Raw genomic sequence first — 20,494 nt, 5'->3', positions numbered from 1 at the left:
ATCTAAAGTTAAAATTTTGTAAGTAAAAAGTTTCTTAAGTGCAAATTAACACATTTTTGTAATGTGTGTATTTAAAATGGTGGAAATATTGGAATCTCTCAATGCTGCTGTTTGTAACTCTGAAGTAGCTATCATCTTAGGATCTCAGAGATTTATTGCTAATAATTAAATTTTATACAGTGATGCAACATATGATTATAGAAACTTCATAGGTGAAACAACTAATGTTTAAACCACTTAATTGGTGGCTTATTGAAATATATAACACCCGAGCTATAGATTTAGCAGTAGAACCAATACAATGCCTTAAATCGCAAATACTTTGACCACTGGAAAACATCAATCTTCCCATTAGTCTTTGTAATAAGAGAAAATTCATAAGGTTAACTTCTTCACATGACATAGCTGATTATTGAAACATTCATAAGTCTGTGGAATCCAAAGAAGACACATTCATTATTTATGTTTCTTAAATTGTTGCAGAAGACCAAAGAAAACCAAGGACACTTCAAAGAAGAGGAGGGACACTGTTTAATACACCGGTGGACTCAGGGAACGGCCTTCCAAATCTGAGTGAAGGAACATGCATGAGGCTTTCCTTTATATCTCCCTCCCTGTGGTCTTTGTCCTGCAAATATGGATTATGCTTCCAGTCCTTTTCATGGGCCTTGCAAGAAGGCCCCCAGGCATTGGGGGTCTCCAGGCCATATCTGATGGTCTGGCCTGGCACCAGTGTTAATAACCCTCCCTCTGGGGCAGTGCACTGTCCACAGCCCCATGGCCTCTGTAACCGGTTCTGCAAGACCAGTATCTGGGAAGGAGGTAGTGACTTAATTATAGGTTATCAAGAATGTACACTGAGCTTGCTGGCATGGATTCAGATCACTATCCCCCAAATATCAGGGTTACATTGGAATTAGCCTTCTCAAAATGACTTCAGAAAAGCATGTCTATACCAGAGGAGAAAAACTAAATGTACTAGTCAAGAAGCTTATCAGTTGCAAGCAATACAAATGCAAGAAGAATTTATGAGTTAGTAATTTTTATATTTGGGAAAAACATTATTTTGAGCTTGTATATGAACCACACTAACCCAAATCCTATTGTTATGATTTAAAGATGAAGCAAGAGAGGCTCAAACAAGTTAGGCAGCTTTGCCTCCAGGAGAGAATGGTGGACCTGAAATGAACACAGATATTCTCCCCACGCATATTGATCAGAGAAATCCCTCAACTTCCCATTGGGCAGAGGGAGATAAAGATATGGAGTGACAGAAGTGTCAAAGTGGACACTTTGTAGAGCTTTCTTCACTTGGAAAGGAACATGAAGAATAGGGTGATCATCTAAAACCAGTAATAAAGCTGATTTCCCCCAACTCCAAACAGCTCTTCCATCCTTTGAACTTACATTGTTATGCAGAGTTTCATCATTTCTTATCTGGACTATTGAAGTCCTCCCCTATCTGTTCTCCTTACCTCCACGTTCATGTACCCAGAGAACCTGCAGAACTGATATGGCTCAAAGATATAGTTTATTTGTCCTATATAATATTTAAATTTAAAAAATTGCTGTGGCAGACACTGCTGGTAACTTATCCAATACACGTTTTTCTCTTTTCACTTTCTTAGCAGAATCCTGATTTTGTTCAGGGTGGCATCCCATCTAGAGAATTCTTCTCAAGACCCTTGCAGCTGGGTTGGGGATGTGACATCTTTTGCCTAAGATGAAAGGAAAGTTGCTGGGGGGGGGGGGGGGGAGGCGCATTCTCAAAAGTTATTTAAATGGACGCATACTTCACTGGCAGGAGCCTTTATCCTTTCATCTTTCCCCATCCTGGTTCATTATGGAACCACCTTTTAAGCCCTGGGGAGCTTACCTGTGGATTTCTAGTTCTGTAAGGAGTATTCACCCCTTATTTGTCTAAGCCACTATACAGTCAGTTTTGTTTTGTTACTTGGAGCCAACCTAACCGAACAGACCTGAAATGGAGTGTTTCAAGCCATAGAACCTAAAACATAGTACGAGGTAAGTGAAAGAAGTAAAGCTTTGATGGTGAGGACACAGATTCTGCAGACTAAGAAGAGCATGAATATTGCTATTTGATATCAAAATATCCTCCATGGAAAACTGTCTCCTTTTGTTTCTTATGATATAAACCGTGGTGTCTTACGTTATTGTCATTAGGGGAAAGAATAGATCTAATTCATGTAACCTATCCTGGTTACTTCTTGACACTTTCAGCAAAGATCCAAAGAATAGGGGTGAATTCAGACTATGTGGATGGGCCCCGTTATGTATCAGATATGTGCATTACAGGAAAGGAACCCTGAGCTTTGGGAATCCAAATAGTTTATAGTGCACTGCAAGCATGTCTGCCCTTTGTTCTGGAGGGAAACACTATCTCCACCTTCCAAGGCTAGTTGCTACACAAACATCCTTAAAAACGTAGTCTGAAACGAAGGGCCATCCGTGCCTCTGCCTACAAGAAACCCAAGAAAATTTGTCCCACAACAGCATATTGCCAAAGAAACATCAGGCTTGTCTGACAATTTATATAAAACCCTAATATGCAAATTGACCATTTGCATTGGAGCCAACCTAACCGAACAGATTTGGTACCTGAAAATCTAAAGTTAAAATTTTGTAAGTAAAAAGTTTATTAAGTGCAAATTAACAAATTAACGATGGTCAGAACAATCAGTCACTATGATGCACATTAACCACCAGGGGGCAGATGCTCAATGCAGGAGCTGCCCCCAGCTTACAGACCCTAACCGGCAGCGGCAGCAGGGGGTGGGGTTGACGAGCGGGCAGCGCCAGGCCAGCCAAGGTGGGTGCAAGCGGGGCCCCCCCCCCAATCACCCTGCCGGTTGCCCCACAGATCGGCTCTGATAACCAGCCAGACCTAGGGACCCTACCTGTGCATTTTTGTGCACTAGGCCTCTAGCAGTCTATACTTGTTCAACCCCTAAGGCTACCCCAGGTCCCTAAACTCACACCTGCTAGAAGTGAACTGGGAGGGCTCTGTGAGGCCCCCAAGAAAGGCATCCTTCCCAAAGCCCTTCTCATATGAGACCATGGATAATAATGGTCTAGGACCGTGGTCAGCAAACTGCAGCTCGCGAGCCACATGCGGCTCTTTGGCCCCTTGAGTGTGGCTCTTCCACAAAATACCACGGCCTGGGCGAGTCTATTTTGAAAAAGTGGCGTTAGAAGAAGTTTAAGTTTAAAAAATTTGGCTCTCAAAAGAAATTTTAATCGTTGTACTGTTGATATTTGGCTCTGTTGACTAATGAGTTTACCGACCACTGAGGATTCCTTTGGAAGGCAGAGCCAGAGGCTATCAGATTTGCTAACCAAGGTCTTATATCACCAGCAAGGAGTCTTTAATCCAGATGCCAGAACACCCTGTGTTTCCCATTCTCCTCTTTCTTGAGCTGGAGTTGTTACTACATTCTTGCTCCTTCTCTATTGTATATTCAGTGTATTGGAGGCAGTTACCTTTATCTTTTAATATTAAGGTCACTGGGCCCTGAGGAGACACATGTCATCCATAGAGATAAGATTCTGAGCTGGATGCAGTACTTGGATGAGATTTTTTTTTTTTTTTTTTTTTTTTTAGATTGTCTCCCTTTTGGACAGAGAGTGAGTGTTTTCATTTGCATAAAGAATATTTGCATTATGTTCCATAGGAGAATTTTATTGTGATTACTAGTATTTGTATGCTGTTATTGAGTTTAAGTATTGAATACAGACATATTGACATTGAACAGCTAAGAAGTATGTTGTAGTGGGCTTTTTTTTTTTGGCTACCTACCACTTTTTGGACATCCTTGTTATGATTTCCAACTTTCTGATTCCTGTCTCCCCTGAGAAGCAATCCAGAATACAAATTGCCCAAGATTTGACCTAGGCATTATCAGTTAGACCCACTTGAAAGAATATTTGGAAATGGGCAACTTGAAGAAGAAAGCTTTGCACATAGTCTGTGTGCGTGGCAAAGGTGGTGGTAGAAGACTCTGGCTTTTAGCAATAACAATGTGAGCAGCAGTAATGGTTTTATGAAGCGAGGTGGACCAAGTGGCCGGGGTGTTATTTCAAGCCTGTTTGTTCAGGACTCCCAACAATGCCGTGAGCTGCCCCACATAGTCTTTCTTCTTTTTACCTTGATATTGAAACATAATGTGCATACGGAAAAGCACATATATCCTGTGGCATACCAAGGGCAGGATGGTGGGAGGAGTTCACCCCACGGCACAAATAATAGGAGGTGCCCTCTCTGTAGATGATTTAAAAACAATAATAAAGCTGATTAATCTTTACTATTATCACCACCATCCACAGTCACTTCTAAATAATGTCAGTGATAAAATAGTCCTCCCTGAAAAATACTTTAGTGCAATTGCTACTGAATTAAATATTTATATATCACAATTTGAGAAACATATCCAATTTCTGCTGATCCAGAAGCTCCATGAATGAGCAGGATTAATATTTCAAGATATGCACTCTAGGATTTTCTCCTAAAGTCACAGGAGATCAAGGTGAAATGCCCAGACTCCAGACGGCTTTCCTCTCTAAACCATTAACATCAGAATTAATCATGCCTGACTAGTTTTCATTTCAGAGAAAAGGTGCTCTGAAGCATACTTGTTTTGGAGGTAGAAACAATCTAATTACATCTTAATCTGAGGCCAAAACATAGCTCTTTATGCTCAGGAGCTCTGTCTCCCTCTTCTGTACAGATGTTACTTCTCTGGACTACCTCCATATACACCCTAAGATCAAGCTGGAAAAAATTACGTGTAATTTCTCAAATGCAGAGATTCTCCCCACCTCCTCCTGAACTTGGTGAACTTGTGGATGGCTGTCGAGGCTCTCCTTATGTATCACCTTCTGGATGAAGCCAAGCCTCTCCAGTCTGCTGCTCTCACCTACACCCTGCCTGGCCCTGGCCTCATGGGCTGCTCCTTCTCTGAGTTTTCATCTCAGCCAGCACGCACGACCATCACTGCATCAGCACCCCGCGCATTGTAATGCTTTACTTTCTCCTAGATCAGGGCTGTGTTTCGTCAATGCCAGATGCTTAAGAAACGCTCTCTGAATTTCTGTGCACCTAGTGTGTGTCAGACACTGTTCTGGGCCCTTGAGATACACCCATGAACAAAACCAGCAAAGGTCCCTGCCGAGGGAGACAGACAAGACTTACTAAGCAAATCATAGAGTATGTTAAAAGGTAATAGATTCTGCAGAGAACAAATAAATCAATAAATAGAGCAGGGTGAGGGGGGACAGCAAAGTAGAAGCTGGTGGTTTTCAAATGGGTGCCCACCTTACCCAGAAGAGGAGGAGCCAGAATCTAGACAGTAAAGGAGGTTTTGTTTGACTTACACGTAGAGGATTGAGCAGGATGGAAGGTGGTAGGTAGTGAGGGGTCTAAGCTCCAAAGGGCATTCCAGGCAAGGGAACCTGCATTTCCAAAGGCAGGCAGTCTTTTTTTGTTGTTTTATTTTTTCATGTATAGTTTACTTCCAATATTATTTAGTTTCAGGTGTACAGCATAGTGGTTAGACAACCATATACTTTACAAAGTAGCCCTCACCCAGTATTTCCAGTACCCACCTGACACCATACCAAAGGCATGCAGTCTTGAGAGCTGATGAAGTGGGAGTGGGGATGGTGGGAGTTGTGAGTGTCGGGCGTGCAGCTTGCAGGAAAGTAGAGGAAGTAGTGGAAGATGAAGCTGGTGAGGAGCACAGGGCCAGGATATGAAGGGACTTGCATGCCCTGCTAAGGAGTTTGCACTTTACCCTGCAGACAGCCGGAGTCCTGTTGATGATTTTATGCAGGGGAATGTCATGTTTATATTTATTTTTAGGAAGATAATTCTGGCAGACGTACTAGAGTGGTGAGAGACTGGGCAAGTCACTTAACCTCTCTCTTCCTCCGTTTTATCATCTATCAAATGAGATGAGCCATATCTGCTCTACTTACCTCATAGGATTTTGGTGAGAAACAAATGAGATAAGAGATGTGAAAACACTCTGAAAAGTATATGGTACTGTAAAAACGCAAGCTGGTGCTGTTGTTATTTCAGCTGTGTTGTGTTAGAGAATGTGGTTTTAGGGAAGCCAAAAGAATCAAGGAGTAAAGCAGAGGGACGACCCCATTTTTGTCTCCCTAAAATAATAAAACCCAATAATACTTTAATTTATTGAATGCCTATTTCAGCACTACACAGTAGAAAGAGCCAAAGGGGCTTATAGAAAATAGAGAAAACCAACCCAGGAAAGCTTAGAGTCTGCCTGGAGAGATATAATACCTCAGCGAAATGAAAACGAAACACATGAAAATACGATCCAATCCAAAAGGAAAATGCTGGAGGGGGAGGAGAGGGAAGGCGTTGAGAGAAATTCCCACAAGAGAAGTCATGTAATTTACTAACGAAGATGATGATTTGCTAATTAACATCACACCTCCGTTATTCCACTCCCTCTGATGAGGCAGAATGGACAGAGGAAACAGGAAAACATTTCCCCAGGCAAAACAATTTATTTCATAATTGGTCACATCATGCAATCCATGCTTCCGAAAGCAATGCTTATAAACAAATAATGACATTTTGACATTTTCAGGATTCGAAGTTACTTGGTAACAAACATTAGTAACCTCACGACAGAAACACCTTGTGTCCGGCCATCGAGTGCTTTTCTTGTGGCAGCTATTTGTTGGTTAAAAACAGATCCTAGGTATATTACATGATTTCTTGAGGCCCCTTGAATGCAAGTCTGAGTTGGCTTCACCTCCTTGGTATTATATCTCTTATCTCCTGTTAGCTTATGTAGTTCCATAAATATATTACATTTCAAATTTTATGTCCGTTTGTGTTTCCTTTTGCAGATTATGATGATAAGGTGTTTTTCTTTGTGTGGGTGGCAGGCAGAACCTTCAGTGTTTGAGAAATATTAAGGGAAGATAATAAAAAATTTAATAAGGGATATATTAGCTTTTTCCTGGCCTTTGTAAATACATTATCTCATTTATTAAACATCCTCTGAGTTGGTAAATTATTCTTTTACTCAAGGATTTTGGTTAGAAATCATATAACCTTTAAGATGCTGTTTTGATAAAGCAAGTATTCAACTTAGTTTATGCCACAGTAAGTCCTTCATATGTGCTCAGCACATGGTCACCACCTCATTAAGCCCATAATCTGATTAAGGAGATAAGATTTATACATCAGAAAAAATTAGCAAAAATACTTGATAGTATAAATTATGCTAAATTTTGAGGCATAGGCTACCAGAGCTATGGGAGCAAATTAGCTTAGTTAGAAACGATTTTTTCAAAGCTGATATGTCAATGTGTGCAACTGAATATAAATATGATTAGTTCTCCTTGCCAAGGGCTATGGAAAGACTATGGCTTTGGCATATAGCCTACCTGGGTCCTAATCCAGGCTCTGATATCTTCTAAATTGTATGACCTTGGGCAAAATCCATGAAACACAGCTGTTAATAGTAGTTATCATGACTCTTGTAAGTAAATAATGGTGATTCCACCCTGGCTGGGTGGCTCAGTTGGTTGGAGTGTTCTCCCATACACCAAAAGGTGGTGGGTTCGATTCCTGGTCAGGGCACATACTTAGGTTGTAGGTGCCATCCCCGGTCGGGGCGCATATGGGAGGCAACCAATTGATGCTTCTCTCTCACATCAATGTTTCTCTCTCTCTCTCTCTCTCTCTCTCTCTCTCTCTCTCACACACACACACACACTTCCTCTCTCTCTAAAATCAATTAAAATTATCTTTGGGTGAGGATTAAAAAATATATAAATAAATGGTGATTCCTAGAAAGAAGATAAAGATGTCAGTACTTTCATGTTTAGTTTAGCCATTTAGGATACTTTCCTGAAAGGCCTCAGACATAGGAAAAAGGCAGTCACTTTCCTGTTGAAATTTAAGATTATATCTTTGGGTGATGAGAGTGTGCAGTGGGAAATATGAGGAGAAAAACAATAGGAAGCCACTATTAAGTCTTGGCAGGGAAGTTTCAAGATGAAAGTGATGGAATGTAGAGAAGGTGGGGGCAATGAAAAAAAAAAACAGATATACATTTTAAAATACCAAATGTCCTCTTACGGTAAGCATAACATGTACAATGTAGCAAGTTGGAAAGTATAAAAAATATTTTAAAAAAGTAATAAACATTGGAGGAGAAGAATATTGAAATAAAAATGATTTAAGTCTTATGTGTCACCCCTCTGGGATGTCCATGCATGATTTGTTCTCTCTGATAATAATATTTTATACATATATAGCAGGGGTAAAAAAATGTCAAACCACATGAAATAAATGCAATTAATGTAAGCTATCCTAGAGGTAACTGCAGAATTTTTTAAGGGAACATTGCTCTTTTATTTGTAAGAAAAACAACTTATAATGGGCCTCTGGAGTTATGCAAAGGTAAAAGCAAATGCTGCTTTGGGACAGAGCAGTTCAGGGCAGTTGCTAAATTATTTTGTATAACAATGTAAAAAACAGTCTTGCTTTGAGCAGGAAGTATTTCTGTAGAAATTATTATTTTACAGGGCTCTTACTTGCTGGGACCAAAAGAGAGTTTTGGAGGCGCTTGACTTGGAGTGGCAGCTGAGGACAGGCTGTAGGGGACTGTCTTGAGGTTTAAGAACTGATTATTGCAACACAATAGTGGGCTGAGGGCTGAGCAGAGAAATGTCCTATAAGTGACTTTCTGGGAAGAGGCATCATCAGCGGACTCTAGGTGCTATCAATGTCTGCATTAATGCTACAGTATATGTTAGGAGTGCTTTGTGGAATTAAAGGAAGCAATTATGACGGCTAGAAGTGCTGTAGACTGTTGGGAAGACAGCCTGAAGAAGTGGGTAAGACACTCAAGCATATAAGGTCCTTATTACATCAGATACTATTCCGAGGTCTCTACGATGTTAGCTCCTTTAATCCTAGCACTAACCTTATTATTCTCAGTTTATAGATAAGGAAACAGAGGAACAATAAGTTAAATATTTCCAAGATATTTAGGAAGTAATGGAGCCAGCACTCAAGTTCATAGGCACCTGAGCCTATGATCTTAACCACTGAACTCTAATGTCTCTTGGAAAGCGACTATGCCATCTGCAGTCTCACAGGATGGTGGTTCAATGCCCATGAGAATCGGAGACAAAGGCAACATACAAAAGCTAGAGAACTTGGAGACTTCCCATCAGATTAATTGCCAGATATTTTCATTCATTTATCTCTCCCACCCACAAGGCTGATTTCTTCAAGGACAGGAAGGAGCGTGTTGTATTGCCTCTGTATCCTCAGTGCCAAGCATAGTTCTGGCATGAAGCAACCACTCAAAAAATATTTACCCAAAAGAGCACACAGGACACATCAATGATGACTCTAAGGTGTTAAGTCTGGTTTACTGAATGACGTAGTAATTTAGAGACAGCTAGCTCTGTAGTGAGAAGATCCTTACAGACTAATAACCATGCTATTATTTTGAATATTTTTAAATATTTTTCAGCCGTGTTTACTTAAACAGTCTGCATTAGAAGATGGGTTTATTTTTGCTTGTATTTTCTCTCCAATGCCAAGGTACATAGGGCCTGAACCAATCTCAGATTTATAGCCTTGGATATTATCAAGATATTTGAGAACAGGTAATAATTATGAGCAATCTATAAACTTGGTAGGATTTATGGCATATTTAAATCTTGTGTCTACCCCTATAATATAACAAAACACAGTGGGACATTCAAGTAAAATTCATGTAGAATGCAAGGTGCATGGAATAGCTAGCTAGTACCCCAATGCCTGAACCTGGAACTTATGCTTCCTACTAACAAGTCCACAGAGAATTTTGAACAATTAATGCACTGCGGCTAATGACATTGACTGTCAACATAAAACAAAAATGCCCTGAATAAGCTGTGTTTAGTATTATTACTCTTTTTTTTAAAAATATATTTTATTGATTCTTTACAGAGAGGAAGGAAGAGGGATAGAGAGTTAGAAACATTGATGAGAGAGAAACATCGATCAGCTGCCTCCTGCACACCTCCTACTGGGGATGTGCCTGCAACCAAGTTACGTGCCCTTGACCGGAATCGAACCTGGGACCTTTCAGTCCGCAGGCCGACGCTCTATCCACTGAGCCAAACCGGTTTTGGCTAGTATTATTACTCTTAATGTTGTTAGGTTTAAGCCTCGAGCAAAAGCTAGATTTTTACCTGAAAATCAAAGACAAATATGAAAAAAAAATCGAACATATACAAAAGTGAAAAGAATAGTATAATGAATTCTTAGGTACCTATCATCCAGTTCCAACAGTTATTATTATTTTGTGGCCAATCTTATTTTATCCATTGGTTCTCACTCCACCCCAGATTGTTTTGAAACAAATGCAAACATCATATTACTTGTCTGTAAATATCTCTGTATGTAGCTCTAAATGATAAGAACTTAAAAAAAACCTACCTAAAAAATTAATCATAATTCCTTAACATCATCAAACATCTAGTCAAAGTTCAAGTTTCCCCGATTGTTTGGTTAGATTTTTGAAGTTTGCTTGAATAAGGCTACAACTAGATTCTAGATCTTTTGATTAATTGATACGTCAACCGAGTCTTCTAATTTATAGGTTCCCTCTCCATCTCTTTTTTCTTTTGATTTTGGTTCTATAGGGTACCTCAGATGAGGATTTTACAAATTAAATCTAACCTAGTGTTAGTTGTATTTCCTGTGAATTGTATTTCCTGTGAATTGGTTATTAGATCTAGAGTTTTTATTATATTCATTTTGGCAGGCTGTTTTATAAGTAATGGTTTATAGACTTGCACTTCTATCAGCAGGCACATATGCCTGATTGTTTTAGTTTTTGTGATATTCACAGGCATGGATCAACATTACCTGAATCCATTAGGGGTTGTATAATTCACTAATTCATTAGGGATCACCTTTCACCTTGATTTTTCTAATTCCAGAATTCCTTCATTATTTATCAGCTTAAAGAATTCTATAAAGAGGAATTTTCTCTCATTAACTGATTAGGATATAGTTTATACTAGAGAAACAAAATAAATGCTTGATTCTTTCCACTTATTTACTAGATTTTAAAATAATAACCTGATTTCCTAGCATCATTCAAAGATGACAAGGAATATACTTTTTAATATCAGTCTAAATTCATGGATTTATATACAGTTTCCAAAAAATGTATACACTACTAAAAGCTGATAACTCAATTGATGTTTCTTTCTTTTCAGATTTAACCCATTGGAATTAATAATTATTCAAAGTATGTATACATTTTTGGGGGACACCCTATGTATTTCAATCCATTGTGACTTGGTCAATGGGAGTTTTGTGAGTTGTGTTTTTTCTCCTTTTAAGGGATCCCAGGAGTCTTTGAAGGCATTCTAATTTTCAGAGAGATGTTTCAGGCTCATTTTGTATATTTCCAACCCTAGACCCGGAATCAGCTATTTATCCAAGAAGCTCTGGATTATTTTAGAGGGAAATTGCAGGAGAACTAAGGGAAATAGGACTTCTTTGAATAAAAAAAAAATGTTTTTACTAGATCCAAATATCAAAATCTTTGAATATTTAGAGCACCACTCATTTAGAGTGGCTCACAAGATTCCTGAAGATTTTTCCCTCAGAGAGTTACTACTTTGATAAAGCACTGTATTTTTTTTTTAACATCCAAGTTTAAGAAGAAAACATACTACCTAGAAGAAAATATTAACAATGTCATTAATTCACACTTGGGGGCATATGGTAGGCTGAATGTGTGTGTCCCTGCCCCAAACATGTCCACATCCTAATCCCTAGGACCTGTGCATATTGCCTTATATGACAAAAGAAACTTTGTAGGTGTGATTAAGTTAAAGATTTAATTTAGAAGGAGATAGTGAGATTATCCTCGATTATCCAGTTAAACCCTAAATATAATCTCAAGTATTCTTATAAGAGGGAGACAAGAAGAAATTTGACTAAAGAGAAGGTGATAAGATAGCAAAAGTGGAAATGGAAGTGATGTGACCACAATCCAAAGAATGCCAGCAGCCACCAGAAACTGGAAGAGACAGGTAATAGATTCCCCTAGCCTCCAGAAAGAACTGGCCCAACCAACAGTCATTTCAGTTGCATAAGACTTATTTTAAACTTTTAGTTTCCAGAATTATAAGAGAATAGATTTCTGGGTTTTAAGTCATTAAATCTGTGGTAACTTGTTACAGCAACAATAGGAAACTAAAACACAGAAGGAAGGGAGCAGGGCAATATATTTTGGAGGGTAACAAAATCAGAGACTTTTTGAGCCTTAGAAGGCCTCTGAGATCTGGTGAAGGATTTGTGTTTAGATGAAAGAAAGTAAAAAGACTAGTTAACAAGGCTGATGTTAAGCTTCACCTCCACATCTGTTTTTATCAATGCTCAAGCAGCTGTGGAGAGAACTTGTTTGGAGGCTCCGAGGCAAGAGGTGTGATTGCAGGTAGCCACACCAGGTTTTAAGGAAGGTGTGAAACTCACAGGAGCAATTAGGTGCTGATGTGATGGGATTAGGGAAACCCCGGATGTTATGTGGGGCTGTCAGTAGGATTAGAGTGGGGATAGCAGAGGTTTCCAGACCCACTGTTTTTGGTAATAACAATGACTGTTAGTAAGTAACAAAAGAGCTTTTCATCAACCATCAGTAGTGGAATAATTTAAAACATTTTTGTGAGAGAGAAGAGGTAATAAGATTGGGCAATAATAGGAAGTAAGGAGCAGAAAATACTGCATTTTGGGGGGTGGGGGGCGCGATTCAGAGGCTGGTGCTGCAACCTCACGCACTGTGTGGTTTATATGAGAAAGTGGGAATCAGCCTGCTGAGCGAACGCTTCGTAAACTCTCCCCTCTGACTTATGGTTTCTGAGACAGACACAGTACACACTCGCTGCATTTTGCTTCATGCTTCAGAAGTTTAAATAAATAATCCTTCACTTCAATTCAGCAGCTATCAGGGAAAATGATATTGTTTTTACTCATCCCAGTGAGGGAGGCACTTCTCTAGTGTCCACGCTTTCAAGCAGAAAGAGAGCATTTCTGCCAATGAAGCGTGTAGTGAGTTTCCAAGTCACCAGCCTAACTTTTTTTTTTTTTTTATCATAAAGGGAAGATGAATGCCCCAATCTAAACGCTGGCTGCCTGCTATTTGCCTGTGTTTGGTCAGCGGTTTCCATAGAAGCAAGTATGAGAAAGACTTGGGATAATGATGTTTTCTTCTCTTGGCTAACTGAAAGTTTTTGATATTTAGGTGAAAAAGTCAGAATACTTTGTTAGATGGGCTGTGTAATTCATGAAAGAGCAGCAAATTCACACTAATGTTGAGTAGGCTCAAAGGGTCATGGCAATGTCACTGTAGTTAGGAAGAAGGGAAATGGATGTCCTTTTAAAATTCCTCAAAGTCCCTTTCATAAAAGTTATCAATCCCCATTAAAAAACACAACTTGATGACTTTGACTCCTTTGGCAAAATAACCATGAGAGTTTGCCCATGAATTGAACATCAAAGCACCAATGAATTTAATGAGCGGTTTTCAACACTGAAGGCTTCCTAGCTAGTAGGTTTCACTATTCCTATGTCCATGTTGAGAAAAAAGGAATCGCAATTCCAATTGAGGACATGCCTCTCAAGCTTCAGTACAGAGAATGGGCCTAAGACCTAGCTTATGAATAGTAGAATAGTGATGTCCATGAATATGCCTCATGGTGCCTAAAATGTTGTCCTTAAGATCCATTGCTTTCAGTTAAAAACGGTGTTTTCTAGACTCTTCTCAGCGAATGCAGAGGATGCCATGTTAAGTCACACATTGTCAGATTACTTTTCTCTGGGAAAACAGGAAGCAAGTTAAGAAGCCTTGGGAAATCCAACGGGTAAGTGAGGCTGGAAGATGGGGAAAGGGTGCTGAAAGGAAGGGTGCTGAAATGAGAGATGATGTAAGCTGGAAGGACAAGCTTTATCCTCTTCCTAATCTTTCATAAGGTTGCCCTTTATCCCCAGTGTTACAAACTCAGAAATCAATGGGGCATCTTAGGTTACAAGGTAACTTAAGTGGTTGGTAAAGACCATGGCAGCCCAGCTGGCATGGCTCAGTGGTTGAGTGTTGACCTATGAACCAGGAGATGATGGTTCGATTCCGTGCAGGCTCAATCCCCAGTGAGGGACACCAGGAGGCAGTCAATTGATGATTCTCTCTCATCATTGATGTTTCTCTCTCTTGTTCCCTTCCTCTCTGAAATCAATAAAAACATTTTTTTAAAAAAGAAGACCTTGGCAAACTGGGTAACAGGTCTTGTCTAAAGAGCTAACATCTTCTTAGCTTCAGCTTATTGTTGCCATGCTTCTGATTTTTAAAAAAGCTAGAAGTCCATATAATTCACATAATCTATATGTACCAGTAATCCTCTGATTTTAAAATATAAGCAGCTAATTCCAGTATTCTTAAAACATGCTGCAGACTGAACAAAGTGTCTCTGCAGGCTGAATCAGCCACCTGAGCCACTATTTTACAATCTTTGCATTAGCTTAGGAACAAATCTTGCATTTTCAAGAATATGTAAATTATTAAGGAGAAAAGGCCAGCATTCTCTTATATCTCCCTTAGGAATATCCCAAGGAAGAATAAAGATGGGGAAAAATCATGTGAAGACCATTTAAAATGATACTTTTTCTTTAAAAAAAAAACCCCAGTTATTTATTTATTTTTTTAAAATATATTTTATTGATTTTTCACAGAGAGGAAGGGAGAGGGATAGAGAGCCAGAAACATTGATGAGAGAGAAACATCGATCAGCCGCCTCCTGCACACCTCCCACTGGGGATGTGCCCGCAACCAAGGCACATGCCCTTGACCGGAATCGAACCCGGGACCCTTCAGTCCGCAGGCCGACGCTCTATCCATTGAGCCAAACCGGTTTCGGCAAAACCCCAGTTATTTTGGCCTTTAATTTTACAGACTACTCATTTCCAGTTACTTAGGTCTGCATCTTTTCCCTTCCTCCTTCAGCGAGGTTGTTTCGTGTAATTGCAAAACAGTGATTATTTTGTCGCGTTTTTCAGGAGGATCCCCCTCCCTCCCAACCCACCACCACCACCAGCCTCCTAAATGAGTTTCTGAAAAGTTTACTTGTGTTCACTCTTTCTGCTGTGAAGTTTTATGGGTTTTGGCAACTGTATGGTGTCATTTATCCACCATTACTATGTAACGGAGTAGTTTGTTTCACTGCCCTAAAAAATATGCCCTGTGCTCTATCGTTCAATTGACTTCTTGGTCTAGTCCCCATGAGCCAGACATCAGAGACAAGATGGAGCTCAATCTAAAATTATACTATTTTAAATATTAAAAATTTATTTTCAGTTGCAAATGTAAGGACAGGGTTGGATTGCAAGAAACAACTAACATTCTATTTCAAGTAGAAAGGGATTTAATATGAGGTTCTAGGTTGAACTTCCAGAATAACTCCCAGAACAACCCTAAAGAACTAAACCTCCTGGGGAGCTGCTACCACTGCCTCAGCTGAGAAAGGGGGAGGCTGGAGCTGTAGTTCAGACACCAGGAAGCCACTGCAGAGCCCTGTAACTTCCTTCACAAAGTTAAAGGCGATCTGCCTGTTAACTTGCTGCAGGAAATCTCAATAACTGTGATCTTCATAACTGTGATTGCTAACAACTTCAGCCAAAGTAGTGGAAAAATGGCCCCCTCCTCATTTCTGCCTTCCAACTCCCACACACTGCATCTGACAGACAGCCTCTAATTCACACCCAGAAACCCTGACATAGGGGGTTGAATGGCAGCTCCTCAAGGATTTGAGGATGTAACATTATTTGGAAAAAGATCTTTGCAGACATAATTATGTTAAGGATCTTGGGATGAGAACATCCAGAAGTTAGATGTGAGGCCCTGAATGCCATACCATGGAATAAACATTTTATTTAAGGCATGCAAGAATATGTCATGTGTCTGTCATCATCTATGGTTGTTTAGATGGGGTTTATAGTCTTATAAAGAAAGGAGTTATTTTTGCAGGCTGTCCTAGCTAATTCTAATCTAAGTAAGCCATATATAACAAATCATTATCTTGTGTAACAATTACTAGTGTTGAAGGTAAGATTTTTTCCTGTGTGAATCTATACTTCTTTTTTTGTTTGTTGTTGTTTTAATCCTCACCAGAGGATATATATTTTTTAATATATATTTTATTGATTTTTTACAGAGAGGAGGCGAGAGGGATAGAGAGTTAGAAACATCGATGAGAGAGAAACATCCATCAGCTGTTTCCTGCACACCTCCCACTGGGGATGAGCCCACAACCAAGGTACATGCCCTTGACCGGAATCGAACCTGGGACCCTTCAGTCCGCAGGCCAACGCTCTATCCACCGAGCCAAACCGGGCAGGCATTGCCAGAGGATATTGACTGGAATTGAACCCAGGACCCTTTGGTTCCCAGGCCAACGCTCTATCCAATAAGCCAAACTGGCCAGGGCTGAATCGAATCTATACCTCTGCTGGAACATGAGGCTGGTCCCTATAGGACTCTATGCTGATAGAGTTTCTCATCTGAAATTAAGTGGTATGCATGCCAAAACTGGGAGAGGAAGCAGAGTTTCGAATTTCGTAAAAATCCGAAGTTCAAAAAGCCAGAAGGGACTTGGTGAATCTTCAGATAGAAAGGGAGTAGCACATACTGAGGTAAGGGTGTAGAGCCAAGGACCTGAGACCTTACTAAGGCTTAAAGGAACAACACAGGGACAGAGAATCTGGGAGAAGGTCCTCCACGGGGCTTCTGCTGCTTGTGCTTCCTTTTCAGGAAGAGTGAGGGCGTGGTGCCTGGTGGGTTACAGTTTAAAGGGCCAGAGTAGGAGGGACCCCATGGGACAATGAACAATCCCAGTGTAACAATAAGCCTTGGATAAACATAGAAACTCACTGAAGTGAAGTAATTCACATTTTCTCAGCCATATGGAGAGTACACATACAATAATAAGCATTTTAGCATTAGAGATGCCAAGTTCAGTCTCTAACTCCAAACTAGTGAATTCAGAAGCCTTAAATCTTTTGACAATATCACAGAGTAGATAGCAGTTATATGATGTGATAGATGGATAAATGGATGGTTGGATGGGAAACCTCCCTCTATTCCTCCCATTTATCATTCTACCATTACAGATTCATTTCTTGGGCCAAAGTATCACCACAAACATCTTTTAATATGAAAACAAACCACACTGAGTATTAACATATTAGTTTTAATAACAAAGACCATTTGTATAGAAATGTGCAGTTTTCAAAGATCATCTAATATTCCATATCACATTTCTAACATTTATGGGGCAAAATCAGTGAGGAAATCAGAGCTTTGGTGGAGAGCTATGGAAGGGCTAATTTGGGAGCAAAAGGCATGGTCAGAGGTGACAGCTTGAGTGAAGAGACATATCAGAGGGCTCCAGGCTTCACAAGGGCAGTGTGTGTGCACAGGGGAGGAGGAGGGTACCAGGGGCCTGAGAATGCCAGGAGAGGGAGCCTGCAAACGAGAGTGAACGCAGATGACCTTATTACTTCAATGTCTTGTGCCCCCCAACCCAGAGTGTGAAGTGCTTGCTGGTGCTTTTTGCTGCTCGGTTACATGACTTGAATCTACTCTCTTAGCAGCACATGGCCCCTGCTATTTTCAGAGGCAAATCCATCATATATTGGTCCCCAGTGGCAAAACTTCTGGATCTATGTTTTTGTTATGGAAGAATATGGTAGGGGGTATGGAATTATAGCTGCAACCCTAGCATTAGGTGACTTAATTCAAGAATCTTCTCCTTTTTTTTTTAATATCAATTTAGGCCTAGAAAAATAAAAGATATTTTGTGTGTATCATTTCAGTACTTTAGTATCAGTGCCATAGTCCATAAGTATTAGTTACTGGCAGGCATTTTTGTTGCCTTTTTTTTTGCAGTAAAGAGTCTAATAAAAACTATTTTTAACATAATGTGAACCTTAATAATGGATAAATGATTCAGATGGAGAAAAGACCACCCCAGAAGAAGAAGAAGAAGAAGAAGAAGAAGAAGAAGAAGAAGAAGAAGAAGAAGAAGAAGAAGAAGAAGAAGAAGAAGAAGAAGAAGAAAAAGAAGAAGAAGAAGAAGAAGAAGAAGGAATCCATATTAACAAACAAACCCTAATAACCATGAGCAGCAATTTTCAGTGTAGTGGGTGTTTTCAGTGCTGTGGCTTCAGATGAATTTCAAAGTAAACATTAGTTTGAATAGTTGATCAAACGGAGTGTGTGAGTTTACATATTGATTTGGTAGCACTGATAGTCTTGTTAGAGCCCAGCTGAAGAGGTTGGGTCACATTCTTTCCATGACATTTTAATGAGCAGTTTAGGGAGTGTGGCTGGTGTGGTGATAGTAAGTGGGGACAAGTGGCAAAGATTAACTCACTATTCATTTTGCCTGACTGCAGAATTTAATACCTCACTGTGGCTGGTACTGTCAACACAATGGTGGAAAATATAAATTAGATTGTGCTCTACAATCACTTCATTTGCTAAAGTATTTTTAAAGGCTTTTAGTTGTTCATAATATCCCTTTCCTCATTTTCCTATAAGGACCATGTATTATTACTAGCATATTTATATTTTTTGTTGATATATAACTCACATACCATAAAATTCACCCTTTAAAAATGTACAATTCATTGGGATTTATTTTTCCCAGAAAGTGGTGCAGCCATCACCACTATTTAATTTTAGAATACTTTCATTGCCCCCAAAAGAACCACCCAATCCAATAACAGTCACTCCCCAAGTGTATTTATATTTAATTGACCTACAAATAACATAGAAGAGGTTGTCCAGGAAAACAACATCCGTGAGAATAGGTCCTTAAGGGTGTGAGGATGCTGCTTTCTCTGATAAGCCAGCTTGTGCCAGGCCCTCGGTTTTTCAGATTTTTGCCAACTTTTTAAAAACTGCGTGCAAATCTCATTTGCAGCCAGATCAGAGAACAATTTGGACAGTGAGCAACTAAAAGTGCAAGCTAATGAGTGGTTTACAAAGTTTTATATATCATTTTATGTCATCCCTTTGCCAAAAATAAATCCTCCCTGGATTTTAATTTGTTTTACCAGTTAAAAATAATAAAAATTTAATAACCTACTTGCAAAGTAGGGCAGAAATTTGGAAATTGTAAGTAAAGGATTAAAAACAATGTTAGGCACAAAGCCACTATACACACTATGACTACAGTCACCAACAATAATGTTTTATTATTGCCCCCATGTAATATTTAATTCATAGATATTAATTACATTATAAAGTAATCATTATCAATTTTTCAGGGTTATTGAGTGAAATCCTAACAGGAAAAATACCTTACAATAAGTAAACGGTATATTGTTATTTGCAAGAGCTATAAGTCATTATTGTCTTGTAGTTGTCTTGGATTTGCCAAATTGAGTAATAAAATTTTAGAGGATTAATTTCTCCATCTCAATATAATGTGATTAAGGAGATGCAGCTTTTATTTTAAATATTTCCTTTAATACGTACATTGATAATAAAAGGTACATTTGTTTGAGTTTACATTCACTGTGCTACCCAGGAGTTAAATGAAGACTAGCATTTCTAACATTACTTCATGGGCTTAAGGGTGTGGCAGTTTTTAGAGATGGCCACAAATTCTTTGACACTGCTCCCTTCAAGAGACAAGGTCTGTGTTCCCTTCCTTTGAATGTGGGCAGGTATACGTATGACTGCTTTGACCCAAAGAGTACAGGGAAGTGATGTGTGTGACTTCCAGAGCTGGATCACAAAAGGCCATGCAGATTCCGCCTTGTTCACGGGGACACTGGCTGGCCCCTCAAGCTGCCAGGCTGGAGAAGCCTCGTGATGGCATTCTGATCCACAATCCCAGCTGAGCCTAGGTGTCCAGCCATCCCCTCCAGTCACCAGGCATGTGGGTGGAGAGGTCTTGGATCTTACTGATGAGCCCATCTACCAGCTGAATACCCCCAGGCGACCTCTGTTGATACCACATGGTATCAACCTTCTCAGAATCCTGATACACAAAATTATGAGATATAAGAAGAAGAGCTATTGTTTTAAACTCTAAGTTTCAGGATGGCTTGCTACACAGCAATAAATAACTAACTGAGGGTCACCTGCCTGCATCATCAATTACACGGTTGATCCCTTGGATTGATTACACTGGCTAAGCCGATATTCCCTTTCTCCCTCACAGCTGTGAATGCTCGCTAAAGAAAACCTTTTCAGAAAGAGATAGCTATTTCAGGTCTAGCCTGCTCTTCCCTCCGTCCCCTGCCCCATTCTCCATCTTCTGTTTGTTTGCTTTGTTGTTGCTGAAGGTCTTTGAATTTATGTCAGACTTTAGTTGTTTTGGTCTCTGAATGGTTCAAACCATTTGACCTAGGGTT

The sequence above is a fragment of the Plecotus auritus genome (assembly GCF_963455305.1).
Source record: "Plecotus auritus genome assembly, chromosome: 9".
NCBI lineage: Eukaryota > Metazoa > Chordata > Mammalia > Chiroptera > Vespertilionidae > Plecotus > Plecotus auritus.
The sequence above is the reverse complement of the archived record's forward strand: the minus strand, read 5'-3'. Positions refer to the sequence as shown.